Source organism: Rhipicephalus sanguineus, chromosome 8, assembly GCF_013339695.2.
Source record: "Rhipicephalus sanguineus isolate Rsan-2018 chromosome 8, BIME_Rsan_1.4, whole genome shotgun sequence".
Lineage (NCBI taxonomy): Eukaryota > Metazoa > Arthropoda > Arachnida > Ixodida > Ixodidae > Rhipicephalus > Rhipicephalus sanguineus.
Window position 1 is genome coordinate 122,349,489 of NC_051183.1, and position 12,027 is coordinate 122,361,515.

Here is a 12,027-nt window from a genome sequence, read left to right on the forward strand (position 1 = left end):
TGCGTACCTTCGTAGTAGATCGGTCCTCTCGTATTACAGCTCGATGTGGCATATAATACAGGGGTCCAAGTGGATGCTCTTCTGTTTCAGGTACTCTTTCAGCAGATCCTTCATCGAGGTACAGTCTAATAGTCTCATCGTATCTTTTCAAGAGCTCGCTGTCCTTGTCAAGTTTCTTCATCAAACTATGCAGACGTTTGGTTGCAACTGCATAGTTGTCTGCCAGGTCGACCCTTTCCTTCCACGGTAGCGCGACTTCGTACCGATTGTCTTTCTTCTTGATGTTGTTCTCGAATTTTTCCAGCACTGAATCGGCGACCTTCGTTTCTTCGTGTTCGGCCTTGATCCCGATACTTTCAAGATCCCAAAACCGAGTCAGAAGTTTCGAGATGTCTTGCTCTGTCACCGTGGCTCGAAGGACTACGACACTGGTACTCTGTATTACTTTGGTTGTAGCAGACAACGGCCCGTGAACAGTCCATCCCAGTCTTGTCTCGACAGCTTTCAGCTTTTCGTGCACAGGCTTCACGGTACCAGTTACTAGCTCCCAATAATAGTCTGAACCAATGAGGACCGCAATCTGTTTGTCTTCAACTCCTTGCAGAGAGAGAGCTTGCGTATCCAATTGCATCTTGTTCATTTCTCTCAAAACGTTTTCTTCTGGTACCGGAATGCATTCACTGCATATTGTGTCCACCACCAGCGCATCGATTGAAATCGGAATTTTCTCTTTCGCAGGGAGAATCGATACTCGCACCCTCTGCATGGGTTTCCGCGCGTTTTCACCACCGAACACGCCTACGGTCAACGTCTCCTCTTCTATTACTTCGCAGCCAAGTCTTTGGGAAGCTTTCGCCGTAATGAAGCTCCGCTGACTTCCGCCATCGAAAAGGACTCGGTAGCGACCAGATGCTTTGGTTCCTGATATGGTGGCTGTCAGAGTCTGCAGCATTACGACTGAGCTTGGCTGCTTGGAGATTAGATTTACCGATGCAGATAGCACCTTCTCCTTGTCGCTTCTGATCTCTTCCGATGCGCAAACGGATGTTGCGTGCCTTCTCGCACACTTTCCACATTTCAGCCGGCTTCTGCAATCTTGCGCCAAATGGCCCTGCTTTAGACAACGGAAGCATCTTCCGGCTTTGGTAAGCATCTCCTTTTTGAGCGAGAGGCTGATCTCCTTTTTATCACAAACTTCAGCAGAATGCTTTTCGGAACGGCAAAACAGGCACTTCTGCGGACTACTAGCTGAGCTTTGTAGAGCAGCTGTCGTGGAAACGTCTCGTGGATGGCTGGGCTTTAATCCTCCTTTCTCTGGTGTGCGACGACTTCTGTGTATCTCTTGTTCGGCCACAGCTTCCCGACAAGTCAGTTGAAGGTCGAAGAATTCCAAAAGCTTTTGAAGCTCGTTATCTTCTGCATTCGAAGAAGCTGCAGCTGATGATGATGCCTTGCGCGCCTCGTGAAACCGAAGTACCATGTCAGTCGGGAGAACTCTTAACAGGATTTCTCGCAGCATGGTGCAATAAGTTGTCGAGTTCGTGCCAAGCGCCTTGAGGCTTCGAATATGAACCTGTACTTTGTCGTACAGTTTCCTCAGCTGATGGACGTCTGCTGATGATGACACCGGTTTGAGGTCCAGCAAACCTCGTAGATGATCTTGAACGATGATCTGTTCATCTCCAAAACGCTTCTTTAAAATTTCAATGGCGTCTGCATAGCACTCTTCCGTAGCTTGCAATCCCGATATAGCTGAGGCGGCTGCTCCGGTCACCAGACTGCTCAAGTAGTTGAACTTGTCAGCTGTGCTCAGCTCGCTGTTGTCGTGAACTGCTGATGTGAACTGGGTCCAAAATCGCGGCCACTGTCTGCGGTTCCCGTCAAATTTTAGGAGTTCTAGCTGCGGAAGCTTGCTCTTGCCGGAAGGTAACGGGTGAACGTTAGTAGGGCGTGGGGTTGGAGGCGACAGACATTCATTCAGTTTGACGCGTAGGTTCGCTGTCAGGGTAACAACCTTGTCACGGTATTTTCCAGCGTCTAACGTCTCGCTGTCTAACAGGTCGTCTGGCGTCTCTTCAAAAATCGCCTCATCAACTTTCTCTATCTGTCCGTAAAAGGAGCTGATTCGATCGAGGAGTACACTTACAGTAGCTTTCGTGACCTCTCGATTCTCTCGCAAGTTGCCTTCCGCCTCGGCCAACAGGACATCGAGTTGAGACCGCAGGCTGTTGCGTCGTCTAAGCTGTCGTTCCATTCTGTCGCACGCAGTCGGGGAATCTCGCTGAGGTCGCAAGCGCCGCGTCTTCTTAGCTGTCGCGGCTCCGTGCGTCGATGATGTCAGCGGTGTCTAAAGGTCCCGGGTTTTCGGCACCATGTGTTGGACCTCTAAGCCTTCCAACTGCGACGCGGTTAACATCGAGCCAAAACACGTCTTGCAAGATGAACCGCTTTAATGGAACTAGAAAAAAAAGAAAAGAAGAGGGCGAGCCAGCGCTGCCACGTGAGCACGCGTCAGCTCGTGAGGAGCATCCATAATGATGATGTTTGGTCATCTGTACGAATGACGAAGACAAGGAAGTCACAACAAACACTAAAAAAGCACATTTCACATGAATAAACAGAATTCGTCTTCTGGCCTCCGTGTTGGTCGTGCGTCTTTCGACTACCGGCGGTCGTTCTGCCGCCGAATACGCGGCACCATGCGACAATCTGCACCGCACGCCTTGCAACGAAAACACGCTTCTTCGGGTTGAATATTTCGCTGGAGTGCTAGTATGTGGAAGCTCCGTGGCGCTGTGTCTGCGTACGTAAAACTATAAACATAGCGGACGCGTGCCACGGGACGTACGCAGAGTTCGCACGTTTGCATTCGCAAAGAATCCACGCACGTGAAACTAAAGCTGTCTCATTTTTGTGAAGTTGGGAAGTACCCGCTACACCTTTATTCATCATTCTGCGGAGAACCGTGGTACCTGCTAAACACCTGTAAGGCATTAAGTGCACTTTGTTGATGCTGTGCCTGATGACAAAGAATTATAACTGAGCACCTTGTAATGGGTTGGAAGTATTCAGCAGCCCACTTGTTGCGCAATTCGCATTGTGTGACGCCTGTTTACAGAATTCGCGTTGTGTGACGCCTGATTGTTATTTTACTCTTCTACCACGCTAAATTACATATGTTAATGTGGGAAAGAAGATAACTTTTAAGGGCTCGTTTTTCTTCGTTAGTAGAACCCCGCTGTTACGTTCCTCACCGCTGCGTTTTCCCGGCTGTTACGTCGTTTTCCGCCGGTCCCAGCATAGCTCCCATAGGATACAATGTATTGGGAACCCCGCTGTTACGTCGTAACTGTCGGACCGTTCCCGTATGATACGTCGCGAAGTGCGCTCGGAGCCGACCGAGTGACTGCCGAAGAGAGTGGCCATGGTGTATTTTCACGCAGCTTGGCCTGGTTTGACCGTAATATTAGCCGCGTGAGAGGCGCAAGCAACAAGATCTTTCAATTGATGCAAACAAAAACATGGCCTTCGAGATTTGCATTACAAAGATGGCGTCTATGACGTAATTGCTTGCGAAAGCAAGGCCTTCGAGATTCGCATTTACTATTGACAAAAGCATAGCCTTTGAGATTTGTATTGCACAAACATGGCGTCTATGACGTAATTGCTTGCGAAAGCAAGGCCTCCGAGATTGGCATTTACTTCTTCCATCGCGTTGGCGTAGACTCATCATCATCGTTATTTGTCGGAGGACGGGAGGAGTTCGAGCTGGTTGGAGCTCGCATGGTCGTGCGCGCGGTTCGCGGTCGGACTCGCCGCGCTGGTCGTGATTGCGTGTGCTTAGTTCTTTCATGCCTACAGCTGTTGGTGTTAAAAAAATCACATATGTTGATTACATTTCTGTGGATGAAGCCGTCCCCAGCTCCGCGTTTCTATCCATCGACTAGATCGCGGCTGAACGCGCCAATTTTCGTGCTGCTCGTAGGCCCTGAAATAAAATTCTGTACCACTAAATATTTTGTCGTTTTTCCTGTTTTTCGTCTCTTACGTTTCCCGTCTCTTTCGCTTATTTCCTACGGTCCCTTCAAAAACGTATCAGCGGGGTTCTACTGTATTAATGGGAACTAACAGACAATAATGTCAGGGAAAGTACAGGGAATGTTATCTGTAGTAATTAGGATATAAATGCGAAGAAAGTAAGGTGGACGAAAGGATAACTTGCCACCGGCAGGGACCGAACCTGCGGCCTTCGAATAACACGTCCGATGCTCTACCATTGAGCTACGGTGGTGGTCATCTTCCCGCCCACTTTACGCAGTATACACGTGCATTTAAACCTAGGAGTGTTAGTCAGCGCCGATCACAGCCATGGCGGCGAGTGTGGAACACTCTCTTTTCTGCCTGTTGGCGTCACATAGCACGTGAACTTTTTACGAGCTGGCAGCTGACCAATATGGCAACTTGCAGCTGACCAAGCTGACTCATCTTTTAGAACATGACCCTCAAGTTGCAATTATTAATAAAACAATATTAAATGCCTTACAGCATTATGATGGAGTAGCACATAATGTGCTGGTGTCTACTTTTCATCATCACAGAGTTGCCACTGCGATAATACAGGCAGCTCACTGCCCTCCATAATCCCCCCTGAAGTTATGTTAAAGTGAAGTTAATTAAATAATTCTAGATTATGAGATTTTACGCATCAAAGGTGTCACCTGATTATGAAGCATACTGTAGTGGGAGACTAAACAGGTTTGGATTATCAGTTTTTTTTTCTCTTTTTGTTTTACTTACACATACACATCCACATACACGAGCACTGCTGCATTTGCCCCAATCAAAATGTGCCCTTCGTTATTGGCACCCGATCCCAGAGCTTGCACTCAGTAAAGCAGTGCTATAAAGTTGGAAAAAACTAAGTTTCTCATTTGTCGCTCCTACGGGCTTTCCTTCGGGGAAAAAAAATATTTATTACGATAGATATTTTGTAATAACCACCAATGTAAATTGCAGGAAACCCACAACTGGTTTGTTATTGAACGTTCTGTGAAATGAGCTATGCACTTAAAGTAGCAGCACTTGTGGCACAAATGAGATCAAACCGGTGAAGCCGTGCACCACATCATAGACGTAAGCACAGTCACGTATAACTGTTGCCAAAGCAGCAGCTGATAAATAGTGCAAGATCAAAGCAATCTTGGTTATTTTCACATTTCACCGAAACAGCCTGCATGTCATGTTGAAAAAGAGAAAAATAAGCAGCTAAATGAGCTATATGCTTGACATGCAAGTTCTTGTTGCATAATTGAGATCTGAACCATTAAAGCCTCATACTAGTAGCATACTAGGATGATAGTATACGGATCGTTTTTGGTTTCATTAGGGCTTGTGAGTTGGCCACACGGTTAATGTTCCTCGTCTTCATTTTCTCAGTGCCGTTTTGGAGCAGGTTTGGAGCAGTTACTAACAAAAATTACAGTTTGGAGCAGCATGTAGCAGTATTTCTTTCGGAGCAATCCACCTTTTTCATTTCCCTGTGCTGCCCTCTGCCGTTTTGTTAGGGGTTTGGTAGGCTCCAGGACAACCGGTATTGCCAGAAGCAAAGCTTCCGAGATGATGAACTTCAGAAGGACGTCTTGCTGGGCGAGTTGGTAATATTCCATTATTAAACATAGCGCAAACCAACACGGACAAAGTAAAGTGGTAACATACACAGCGCTGTGTATGTTACCACTTTACTTTGTCCGTGTTGTTTTGCGCTATGTTTAATAATGAGATGATAAGACGTTTCGCAACATTTCCACTAGGGGAGAGCGCATGCGCGGGGGCGTCGTGAAAAAGGCAGATTGGAGCAGCACTTCCATCAGTGGAGGCTACTGCAACTTTCATTCACCATTGCATTTCCACAATTTGGCTACTTCTAAAAAAAATGTAGCAGTAAGTGTGCATCGCTGTACAGGCCTTTACGAGCTTTGAACAGAAACTTCCACGAATTCAAACTCTAAAACCCACATGACAGTTACAGTGATGCTACCGAGGACTTCTGATTTGGAGCAATTTTTGGAGCAGCAAAATTTTCATTTTGGAGCATTTTGCAGCAGAGAAAATTTTTATTATGGAGCGCCTTTAAGCAGGTAATTCTGCATCTGGGAGCACCCTGGAGCAGGTAATTTCACATTCTGGAGTACATTGGAGAAGTTGCATTTGCATTCAGGCATCAGAATAATTATTGCTAGGGCTGTTATGAAGGGCTAGATACATATCTCGATTCGTTGCAAATCTCACGGAGAAAAGAATTACGGCAGCTACGCACTAGTAGTGCGAAGACTGAAGAAACAGCCGAGCTGACGGCGTTCCCCTCCTCCTTTCTCTCCTCCTCACCCTCACTTCCCTTTCTCACTTCTTGCTCTACTATACTATACAAGACTACACTATGCATCACCCTTTCCCTTTCTCCTTTCCCTCCTCACCCACACGGCCCTTTCCCATCTCTTGCTATACTATACCATACAAGGCTACGCTATGTTTCACACTCTTGCCTCCTCCTCTTCACCCACACTTCCCTTTCTCACCCCTTGCTATACCATACAATACAGGTCCATGCAATGCCTTACCCTATCCCCTCCTCCTCACCCTCTCTTCCCTCTCCCACACTATACAAGGTTATGCTATGCTTCGCCCTTTCCAAACCTCCTCACCTAAAAAGTTTATTTCTGTCACGTCGTTTCTCTTTCATTCTGTATTTCTTTCTCTCTCTTTCTGTGTTTCTCTCTGTTTTTCTGTTTCTTCTCTTTTTTTTCTCGTTCTCTCACCCACAGCAACGCAATCATATGGTTCCCGTCAATGCTTGCTCTGTTAGCATGCCTGGATAGCCGAGTGGTTACGACGCTGGCCTTCGGATCGTGGGTACTCGGCTGGAATCCCGCCTCGCCAAGAAATTTTACACTGTTTTATTAAGGCGAAAGCCTGAGATGCCTCAACAAACGCGAAAACTGACTGACAGCGTCCCGCGGCGTCAGGGATTACACGAGTGAAGCAAAAAATCATCACGCGATAACGTCACCATATGACTGGATCATGTTGTCACAGATCGCCATAATTTGTGACATCATGACGTCACAAATTTTGGCTTGACGTCGCATGATGCCGTCATCACATGACATCGCAGCTTGGTCAAAAGTGGGCAGATCACGGAGGCCGTGCAAAAGCAGGTGAGGTGCCTCGGATCCTGGAGGCAATGCAAAACCACGCTAGGTGCACAGAGCTTTCGGAGGGTGGCGGGGCCGGATCAATACATCGACTGAGAAGAAGATGGCTTTTGCCTTGGAGTCATTTTAGGTGCATGCACAAGGGGACTGTGTGAGTTATCTCCTCCTTCTCCTCTCCTTAAGGGTGGATATGTGGGCTTGTTGGTAGTGGCTCATTTCATAAGCTTCGTTGCAGCGCGGCAATGAAATGCACATGTGTCACATGATGGTGAGGTGCACAAATACTGCTGGGAAACAGAAATAAACATTTGTTGCAAGTTAGCGCTGTGTGTCGTCGTTCATTTCTTTCTGGTGTCCTTGCCCTCTGCCGCGCTACAACGAAGCTAGTGAAATTAACTTCTCCTCCCCACTTCTCCTCATCTTTTCCTTCCTTCAACGCGCTGCTAGGCGACGCATTGTGACGTCGTTGCTTGGCGATGAAAGGCGCAGTTTCTGCGAATGCCACCGGAATTAGCTCAAGCTGGGCCTGCCGACATGGGCCTTCTGATGCCAGGGTCGTCAGCTACGGGCCTGCTACTGACAGCTGCGCATATCAAGATGAAATAGTGACTGCTCCGACCAGCAGATAAGTCTTTATTAATGAGATCACATTTTAAAAAAAGCAAGCAAAAGCTTCATATATGGACCCTCCCACTCACGGTGTTGAAAAGAACGGGATTTCTTTTTTAACGGCAAGCGTGATAGGTACATACTTGGACATGCTAGTGGAAGTAACCACGAAAAGCTTCTTCTGGGTGGAGATTCATGGACAAAGTATTTGAGAAGTGTTGGCATGTTCCCACCATTTGTGTTGCTCTTCTATGAATGCAAAATTCCATTTTGTTCTTCATATGTCTTGCTAGGTTTCCCCGATTTCGTTCAGAAATGTCCAGAAACAGAAGTGACAGACATTTTAGCAGCATGCGTGTAGTTATTACTAAACATTGCCTTAATTACATGCCGTACGCCACTTGAAACGAGCTACGAGTAGCATTTCTGGAACATACGACGTTAGCCGATGAATCGCCACCACACTTGTCGCCGATTAGCCTAGAAGTCACAAGGCTCTGCGAGAGCACGCTTCGCTGTCGAGCCGACTTGCCTAACAGAAGCTCTATCGGCACCGTACATGGCGTCATGGCTTACTTAATCAGGACGCACGTGCAAGCATTGTTCCATTTGCGGAATAACCTTTGGTCTACAATTGTAACTTTAGCAGCCTCAAGACCATGCTTCACATATTTTGACACGCCGGCAGAGCGATTGGAGGTGAAATACACAGCCTAACCCGAGGCTGTGGCGCAGTTTGACGCAATTTCAATCGATTTTGTCACGATGGCACCTTAAACCCAATTTGGCACACTTTGGCGAAGGAGTGGAATCACTGCAGTTACCTTAAACAACACTTTCCGAGCCTATGGCATGCATTTTGGGAAAAAAACTCCCACTGCCTTTTGTGTCTATGAGTCTCAGAAACCTCCAAATAACGCAACCGCCTACACTAGGCGTGCGGAAAGACGGTGCACAAGTAGCTACCAGCCGTCTCAACTTACGCAGGCTCTGGCCCGCCACAGATAACCTAAATTCTAACGAGCAATGGGCCGTTCAGCTATTTTCTCAGACAACAAAACAACTAGGTTACAAGGGCAAAAGGCAGACGCGCTCTGCATGACAGGGACCCCAGCACCCAAATGCACACGCTCGTAGCATGCAACAACAAAACAAGAACGTTATACACTATCCAGTGCTAGGCAGTATCGAAGATACATGTATCTTCGATACTATCTTGGATACTCTTTGGGTATCTTGTATCGGTATCGCGATACATCTCGCAAGGCGTGTATCAGTATCTGTATTTCCGACGTATTAAATAATGTATCATGTACCTTAAGATACAAGATACTGCTACTGGAAGACCACCGTGCGAAACAATAATCACTGTCTGAACTACGCTTCTCAAGCTGGTTCTGCCGCAACTAAGCCACCAATAAAACTAAAGCATGAGATAGTTTTATCTTTCCGCCAGAGTCCTCCTGCTAGGGCAGACGATTAGGTCTGCACGTCCCTATTCGTGGAGAAGAGTCACGAGGCAGGGCTCGCACCGCCTTGACAACAACAAGCGCACGAACGTCTACGTCCAGCCGATCTTTTGTTTTCTCGATCTTTTAATTTTTTTATTTGTGCCAATGCCATGACACCGCCTCTTAGTCGCTGTCTTCTGCTGCGTACTCCAATGCATGTGGCGTCCGTCCCGCAAATTTTGATGCCCATATAGTGTCGTTATCGAAGTTTCTCTTGTGCGGTGCTTGGTTACGACATCTGCAAAATGCAAGATTGGTTTTGCTTTGCGCCTCATGGCTTTCCCGAGACAGTGGTTTGAAGGATCTCGTGCATTTAAGATTGAGTGGTATGTAATGAGACTGACTTATGAATAAATGTCATTTTAACAGCTATATCACCACCGGTACCGATGCTAGGTTAATAGAACAAACATTTTCCTAACAGAAGATATCTTGGCGCACCGTATATTTTCCTTCCCTCTATCTTTATTCAAATTGTTAAAAAAAATACTTGGTTGTTAGATCAAGTGCTTTCTTGGGTGTGCTTCTTTTGCATACCATGCATTAATTACCCGGGATTCTGTACCGTTTTTTTTTTTTCAGTCTGGTTACTCCAATGTGTCTTCTGTAATGTGCCGCTAAACTCTGCTTTATATTTACTTTTAAATGTGGGTGTCATTTCTACTACTGTTTACTCGTTTACGCTTTTCTTTAGTTGCTGTTATGTCAAACCGATGGTGAGGACAAATATATAATAATCTGGGCGTACCTGTACTATACAGTACGAAACATTCTGTTGACTACTTAGTAAAATAACGAAGTTCAGTTTGCATTAAAATAAAGGAAATTATTATGAGCCGTCTTAGATATGTCAGGAAAGCGATTCAAAGAACATTTTTACACCGAATGCGCTGTTTTTTTATTTAGTGTTCAAACTAGCAGTTCTAGGCTATTTTTAGGGGTGCCCTCTGTATCGGCCTTCTATACTTCTTCACTGTGAATGCTTAATACGGAAACGCCTTTCTATTTTACTTAGATATATTTGTTTTCCCTTTTAGGCCTCCCTATATATATTCTACTGTTACAAATTACCAAATAATTGGAGCTATAAGTGCCAATAGTGCGGATAGTGGCAGTGTCCTGCGACGCTGTGTGTATACAGAATAAGTCTGAGACGTTTCTTGGTTGCACATGTTCTCTCGTACAACAAAAATGGTTGAAATATTGCATGTTAGTGAGTATGTCGCTAACGACCGCTTTACGCCAGCTCATAAAAACAATATAAAAAGTCATAGCAGTTTCGTATCATTTATGTGCACATGATGAGTCACAAAAAATGTCGCTACCAGCGTTCTTGCAGCTGTACACGTGTTCGGTGATCCGTTATTACGTAAATGGTAATACGTTTGCGGACAAGGCAAAACTCGACACCAGTGTTTGCACCATCTTGCGGAGGCTTCCTATCGAAATTCTTGTGATTACATGGGACACTTCTAGCTCGTCGGCAAGCAGAGCAGCAAATGCCATAATTTACAAAACTGAGATGCAAAAACCGCTGTCAGCGAAGTGTATAAAGTGCTGTCGTGGTGTTAAGCAGCTAAAAGAACCCCAATAGGTTGTTTGGGAATGAAACTAATGTATTTCAAGCAAGAAGGCCAACACATTTGCGGTACTAACAGACATTTCATTCAAGTGAAAGAAAATTGGTCACATTTAAGAACATTTCAAGCAAATAGTTTTGTGAATTGGCGTTTACTGCTATGTTATATAAATATATAATAACAAATTTGCTGATGTATCGAAGTATCTTAAGATACAATTGGAGAGTATCGTATCGAATACAATTGTTGCTGTAGTACCTTGTATCTGTATCTCGTATCTTAGAAGAACTTCTTGTTGGGCGAGTTGGTGCATGACTTATTGTAGGGTATGTGCGCAAAGTTCATCCGAGCTTTGCGCACATACCCTACAATATGTATCTCGTATACTTCTTGCCTCAGTATCTTGTATCGTATCGCGATACAATTTCAAAATATCTTTGCCCAGCCCTGACACTATCACACATACAGAGCACAGTTTCATGTGAAGTAAACACCGGAACAAGGTGTTTACCATCATAAATGAATAATTTAAAAAATTACAAAGCAATAATGACAAACCTCAGGAACATAAAAGTTCTTTACAGACAACTTACTAATCATTAAGACAGTGAAGAAGATAAGCTTTAATATTCTGCATTTTAGGGGCGAAGCTCCTTAAGGCGGCACCCGTTCGTCCCTCGTAGTTGTTGTAGTCGTAGTGCGTAACCAGTCGTAACGCTAGTACCAGATCTTGACCTCCAAGGTGGTGCCCGTGGGAGATTTTAGGGGCGAAGCTCCTTATAGCGGCACCCGTTCGTCCCTCGTAGCGTAGTATGTAACCAGTCTTACGCTTTGACCTGCAAGGTGGTGCCGGTGGGAGATTTTTCCTGTGCGTTGTTGAACAATAAAAAATTCGCAGCGTTAGCTAAAAGCCGACTTCTTCTGTCTCTCATTCCCATTAGCAGCCATTCTTTACCTCCAAGGTAGTGCCTGGTGAGATTTCTCCTGTGCGTGATTAAACAACAAAAATTTTGTTCAAAACGCCGTTGATTGATGAAATAAACCAACAAAAGACGCCAGATGTTTTGTAAAAGCAAAACGAAAGAGCGCCAGATGTTTCTAAAGCAAAACGAAAAG

At 45.5% G+C, this 12,027-nt stretch overlaps 1 protein-coding gene and 1 non-coding gene across 2 annotated transcripts in view; both read right to left on the reverse strand.

Moving 5' to 3' along the window:
• Positions 1-12,027, reverse strand: part of LOC119403481 (uncharacterized) — a 54,914-nt gene that overhangs the window by 11,460 nt on the left and 31,427 nt on the right. The window lies entirely within an intron of this gene.
• Positions 4,220-4,291, reverse strand: Trnat-ugu (transfer RNA threonine (anticodon UGU)). Its single transcript has one exon. It is a non-coding gene; the product is annotated as a tRNA-Thr (tRNA).